The following is a 7,359-nucleotide window of genomic DNA, read 5'->3' as shown; positions in this document are numbered from 1 at the left end:
CCGCCTGTTCAGACTCCCACCCCCTCTCGACACGCACATACACACACACACACACACACACATACATACAGAGAGAGATACTCCCACATACACACGCGTATCCGGATGTGCACACATACACAGACGCACAAAGCATCCACGAACAGCCCACATGGAGGCACAAAAACACATGCGTGAGGCATCGCGTGCATGAACAGAGACACACAAAGACACATTAATATTCACGTGTACACACACACACACACACACACGCACACGCAGAGAGAGAGAGAGAGAGAGAGAGAGAGAGAGAGAGAGAGAGAGATAAAAGTGCAGATGAAGGAACCCACACAAAAGAACCCAAAAGGGGGGGTTCCATTTTTAGACTCTCTGAGAATTAAAGGAACACTCTGGGTTTCAGTGTGCACTCATCCATTTTCACACAAACACATGCAAGAAATTTAAAGTGCAACGGAGGAAGGACCCACACAAAGGAACGCTTGTAAACAACCCACGTATGTACGTATGCATATACAGTATGGGCACACTAAACTGTACATACATGCAAACACATGCATAGAATGCCTAGTGCAAGGAAGACCTTATGGAGGATAACTCTCATGAAGCCACATACTGTATACACACACACACACACACACACACACACACACACACACACACACACACACAAATCTTCAGTGTCAGTTTATCTCAAGAGTTACAGGTAGGCCTGTCACAATTATTACATAATCGTATAATTGTAATTATTTGTCGCAATAATAATCGCAATAATTTTGCACAATCGTCATAATCGTTTCTATGTTGGAACATTTTAATACATTTTCAAATATTTAAACGCGTCACAGCGTTGTAAGCTTGTAGATCAGCTATTTCTGCTCTTTCATTTTTACATTTCTTTTCTCTTTTCTCTGAAAGTATACAATTATTGAATTATGTCAATCATTTCTTTGTATATTTAAGTTATTTGTCATATCTGCCCTGTGCAATTTTTGATTACGAAGCCTAAAAAGCAAACCAAAATTAAACTTGTATTCATAATGTTCCACGGTTCAAGCCAAGAACACAATTAAATCGCTAATCGCAATTATTTGTGTGACCATTTTATCGTCAATTAAAATGTTTTAATGGTGACAGCCCTAGTTACAGGTCCATTGGGTTCCATCTGTACACACTCAGAGAGGTAAGCAGTCTACAACCCTAGTTGCCCGGGGTTCCCCCTTGTTGGTCCGCTCCTTTTTTCCGACTCTACACCCAATCTTTTCACCGGAAACAGTCGATTTACAAGCTCACAACGCGCCACATCGCAGGTGCGTTGTTGTGAGCTTGTAGGTAGGCTATTTTTGGTGAATGTGCACCCCAGAATAGGGTGGTTAAATGAAAACTCAGTATTTCACAGAGCACAGGGAGAAACCCTATCCATACAGAGGTACAGTGTGTGTGTGTGTGTGTGTGTGTGTGTGTGTGTGTGTGTGTGTGTGTGTGTGTGTGTGTGTGTGTGTGTGTGTGTGTGTGTGTGTGTGTGTGTGTGTGTGTGTGTGCGTGTGTATGTGTGTGCACGTGCGCAGTGGAGACACCCCCCTTCATCAATAATTCAGATAGTTTTAGTGAAGGCGGAGGAGCGTTCCCTGTGATGGATATGGCGGGGGGAGGGGGCGTACAGTACACACACACACACACACACACACACACACACACACACACACACAGTATCCACAACACAGACCCCCGTAAAAAGCCATGTCTATATTTGGGCGTCGTCAAAAATAACAGATTTTAAGGGGGAAATGTGACCCAGAAAAACTGTTATTTTCAGTGAGCGATCGACACAGTCGTACGGTACAGTATAAATTAGGTTTTAGAATAACCTCTTTTTAATGGACTTTCTTGCCTATTGTCTATTAAAATATTGGATCATTTTATTCCACTTATACTATGATCTTTGTGAACTGCATTGTCTAATATTCTGTTTATGTTCACACACCCTTTACAAAAAAGATTTGGGAGGTTCTCACTCACACACACACACACACACACACACACACACACACACACACACACACACACACACACACACACACACACACACACACACACACACACACTTACAGTAGAAGCTCCTCTGTCAAAGGGAAGCAGACAGGTTGCCTTGGTGTTGGGTGTATGTACAGTAGAGCATTGGTTCTCAAAGTGGGGTCCGGGGACCCCCAGGGGTACTTGAGGGGGTTCCAGGGGGTCCCCAGCTAAATGATGGATAGGAACCAAATGGACAGTTATGGGTCTGTAACTCTGAGAGTGTACAAATGGAACCAAATGGGCCCTAACGGGTTCATTTGGTTCCATTTTGTACACTCTCAGAGTTAAATTAACATAGATTTTACAATATGAATTGGGGTCCCAAAGATATAAATGCCATTAAATGGGGGTCCGTAGCCTAATGCATGTCAAACTGGGGTCCTTGAAATTAAAATGGATGAGAATCACTGCTAGAGAGCCGTAAAAGTCTTCTCTTATGAGGGTCCCTGGCTTATCTTTTCAAATGGGGGTCCGCGGGCTAATAAGAGTCAATGTGGGGGTCCTTGACATGAAAACGTTTGAGAACCACTGCAGTAGAGGTGTGGGTGTTTGCAATTCGTCTCAGACAACTAAGATAATAATATGGTTTAAAATGTGAACATTCAGGCAATCTACCTCAGTTGATGCATGCCAGGATCCTGGCTTAAGATCAGGGGCATCAACCTGTCAGGAAAAGGGGCCCGCTCTTTAGCCATTTCTTGCATTAGAATTTTTTTTGCCATCTCTTTCTAGCAAAGGTGGGACATTACCATATGAACTGCTGAAAATAATGCGAATTAACTTTTCAGCTTTAGCCTCAGAAGATCTAAGATTGAAGCCATACATATAGTTTTGACAAATAGGGGGACAAACCTTCTGGGCATTAAAAGTAGTTTATTTAAAAAAGGGGGGGCATTAAATGTTTTGCTTTACTGTGTGTTAAAGGGCAAGGCCACTTTGGTAGAGGTTTGGGTTGTGTGCCATGATGTAACTCCAAAGGTGGACAAGAAATACAAAATAATTGCTCCATTGATTAGAAATTGATAATTCAAAATATGCTCCTAATTGACTTTAGCACATAAACAAAGTTGATTCTGACTGTATAGAACATAGAACATCACCAAACCCAGTACTGTTTGTTTTTTTAATAAAAAACGTCAACTTCCTGTTGATTTTGCTATTTTTATTAAGAAGAAAACCCGGACTCGATCCGCAGATCCGGATCCGGATCTTCAAATAGTAAAATCAGCAGGAAGTTGACATTTTTATTAAAAAAAGAAACAGTACTGGGTTTGGTGATGTTCTAGATTGTCTGAATCAACTTTGTTTGTGTTTCGTAAGTGCTAAAAGAGTGACTTTTGAGAGCTGTTTCACCGTACAATGTAGGTCAATGAGGAGCATATTTTGAATTATCAATTTCTAACCAATGGAGCAATTAATTGATTATTTGATTTCTTGTCCACCTTTGGAGTTAGATCATGGTAAGGTGACTACACAACCCAAACCTCTACTAAAGTGGTCTTGCCCTTTAAGTTAGAAGGAGCGCATTTTTATCTACACTGAGTTGAACAGGGCTCGAACAAACCTTTTTCCCTCTACACCAAATCTCTTTGGCGAAAATAGTCGATCACAACAGCAACGCATCGTGAATTTGTAGATCTACTACTTTCGCAGAATGTTCATTTATTATGGTATGCCCGGAATAGGGATACTATAGGGTTCATGATGTCAAAGTAGAAGATGTTTCTGAAGATAAGATAGATAGGATAAGACAAATTTAAATAAGAGATAAATAAGTAAGTAGCCTCCCGAGCCATATGGCCCATATGTCACAAGCCTATCTTGCATATCCAGTGAAACGAGGTATCTGCATTTAGTAACAGGAGCAGTGGGCCCTACGGGGGCAGCGCCCCCCAGGGAGCAGTTAAGTGTCTTGCTCGGGGACACATTTCTGAGGCCTGGAATCAAACCTGTGGACGTTTGGTTTCCCAGGCGGGGGGCTCTCTAACCATTCAGCTATGTTCGCCTCCTGTGCGTGACACTAGTATGTCACAGGGACTTATACCCTCAAGCCAAACCCTTGAAGCCGAGCGCCAAGGAGGAGGGAGGCATTGGGTACCATTTTTATATATAGTCTTTGGAATGACTCGGCCGGGGATTGAACGCCCGACCTCCCAATCTCAGGGCGGACACTCTCAACAGAAGGCCACTGAGCTGGTCTTGAGAGATAAATAGATCCAACTTTATGTCTCTCCTGGGGCCGTGGGTCACTAGAGAGCGACAGCAGTAAAAAGGCTGAAACCCTGTGTATTTGTGAAACTGGTCTCATTCACAGAAGAAAGACAATAATGAGTATAGAATTAGCAGTGGTGGAAACTAAAGTATGGTACTACGATTCCATTTTTCAATACTTACCATATTTCTACTCCATTGTAATTTTTACTCCGCTGCAATTATTTGACAGCTTTAGATACACTACACAGTTACTTTGTAGACTTTATATCTACAATAAAGTATTCAAAAATAGTCGATCTAAAAGCTCACGCTGCACGTTGTGAGCTTGTGAGCGGTCAATTTTCACTTTTGAAAAAACTCTTTTACTCAAGTACATTTTTATACAGGACTTTTATTATTTCTACATTGTGGTATTGCTACTATTACTTAAGTAAAAAAAGAAGAGATCTGAGTACTTCTTCCACCTCTGGGAAGCAGAGCCTCGTATCAGTATAGGATCAATGAGGAATAGATCAGACACTACACCCCCCCCCAGCCCCCCCGCCCAGTGTGCATGGTGGTGTATTCAACTCTGTGTGTGCGTGTGTGTGTGTGTGTGTGTGTGTGTGTGTGTGTGTGTGTGTGTGTGTGTGTGTGTGTGTGTGCGTGTGCGTGTGCGCGTGTGTGTGTGTGTGTGTGTGTGTGTGTGTGTGCTGGTGGCGGTTGGGGCCTCTCTGTGCCATTCTGTGTCAGGCAGCTCCCGGTGACGTCAGCAGAATTATTCATGCCTTCACACACAAACACACACACACACACACCCACACACGCACAAACAGACAAACAAACAATACATAGGCCTACAGTATGTCCATGCCATCAATTTGTATTGTTTCCGTAATCCGGCAAACTATCACTATCGCGCCCATATTGCTGTGAAATCACATTAGTCCAGCGTTGATGTCTGCATCAAAAACTTCTTTAAAATGTAAAAAAAAAACTATGCAGTCAGACTCCCACAATGTGGGTCATATCGTTGCTGTCGGGGAGAAACCTCTCCATATTTCAACTTTTTATGTTTCCTCATAAATTAATGCCTTACTTCGAGGGTTCACTGCCATGCTGGCTTGTGGTGTTTTTTGTAAAAGGTTTTTTTTTGCCACGGACATACAAAAAGAGCGGACAATAATATTACCAGAAACACATAAAGAGCTATAGCCCTGAATGACAATAACAGGTCTGTAACTCTGAGAGTGTACAAATGGAACCAAATGGACCCTTAAGGGTCCATTTGGTTCCATTTGTACACTCTTAGAGTTAAGGGGTTCCTTGCAAATAAAACATTTGAGAACCACTAGTACTAGTTGGACTCCTAATGTGCCATAGTGTCAGAGTACATCAGTGTCATACATATTGTGAAGATAACCTGGAGACTTGACATTCAGTAATTGGGTCTTTATGATCAAAATAAGAACATTATAATGGTGTGTAAAAAAGAAAATCAAAAATTTGCCATGGACAAGACCAAGTCTTTGCCACGGACACGTCCGCGTACGGACATATTGATGACCCCTGCTTACTTCGTCATACTACAGTGTCACACAAGCGTGTGGCTGTTTTTGCTATTTGTGATTTATTTATTATGTATTATGAAAGTGGTTAGGTGTGTCTGTGGGTTCTATAAATACTGAACCAACAAAAAATATGAACAAGAGCTTGTGACTAAATCATAACTTCACTGAATCAATTGGAACACAGTTATTTTTTTCTTCTGAAAAGTAGCAGTTTTGGACATACAAGGTTTCCACCCGACAGCGACGATGTACTGTCCTGATAGTCGACATACATTCTTATCACACCTTGCAGTGACATTCTCAAACATCGTATCCATTAAGCACATAATAACCCATAATATAATATTAATGCACTTCTAATTGGATCATTAGAAAGAGATTGTCCAGAGATTAGCAGAAGATTACTAGACAAGGCCGTAAACTGAGATATTATACATACATGTATTATAAAAGCGGAGGCACAATGCTAGCATAACACAGATTAACCACTTGCAGCCTAGCAGCCCTATTCTGGGGGAACGTTCGTAGGACTGTCACCATTGGGTTGACGATGAATTGTCACACAAATAATTGCGCTAAACGATTTAATTTCTGTTTTTGCCATAGAACATCGGAACATAGGAATAAGATTGTTATTTCCGTTTGCCTTCTAGGCATTGTAATAAAAAGGATATGACAAATAACTTTAATAATTAAACTTAAATTACTGGCATATTTAAAAAAAAAACAATAAAGGCCTATGGTCGCCAGATAGTCTGCTATTTGTGACAAAGAGAAGGCAGCAAGAACAGAACGGAACAAGTACAGAGCCAACTCAGGTCAGTTTTACTAAGCATAGAGGGTTTAAGTGGTTGAGTGTCTAAACTGGACTGTAAAGTGGGTTTCCACGCAGATAGCACAAGTTACATCATATGCACTGTGTTGGCCAACGCTTGAAATAGATTTTGGACTATTATGATAGATAATGACTGCTTTCCACACACAGTGCTCAGCCTCACACAGAGTGTACAAATGGATACTTTTGTACATGTTTTGTGCACTCCTGGAGTTAGCACTTAAGCCCTATTTTTATACGTCGTTGTAAAAATAAAAAAACAGAAAAAAGCAAAAATATCCAGTTAACAAGGTCAGAATGTGTCGTTGTGAGCTTGTAGATCTGCAATGTTCCGCAATCTTTGAAAAAATGTCACCCAAAATAGGGACGCCCGGTTGAAATTGGTCAAATTAACACTGGTGATTATTTCACTGTGAAGCTACAGTATATCTCAGCTGTTGAACACACTGAAGAAGGGGCTCATAGGATCACACTTTAACCCTCTATTCTTATTGAAACAGGCCTGAGTTACAACTATACTTGGTCTGCTCTTGTTTCCTTCTATATCTAATCTCTAGCCGATCTACAAGCTTCGCATTGGGACGCGTTGTGAGCTTGTCGATCGGTTATTTCTGGTGATTGTTCCCTCCCCCAGATTAGGATAATAGTGGATAATACTCACTGGTGTAACCCAAAAAAGCTAAATTC

The sequence above is a fragment of the Gymnoscopelus microlampas genome, assembly GCF_963454915.1.
Source record: "Gymnoscopelus microlampas genome assembly, chromosome: 11".
Taxonomy (NCBI): Eukaryota; Metazoa; Chordata; class Actinopteri; order Myctophiformes; family Myctophidae; genus Gymnoscopelus; species Gymnoscopelus microlampas.
This window is presented reverse-complemented; position numbering follows the sequence as displayed.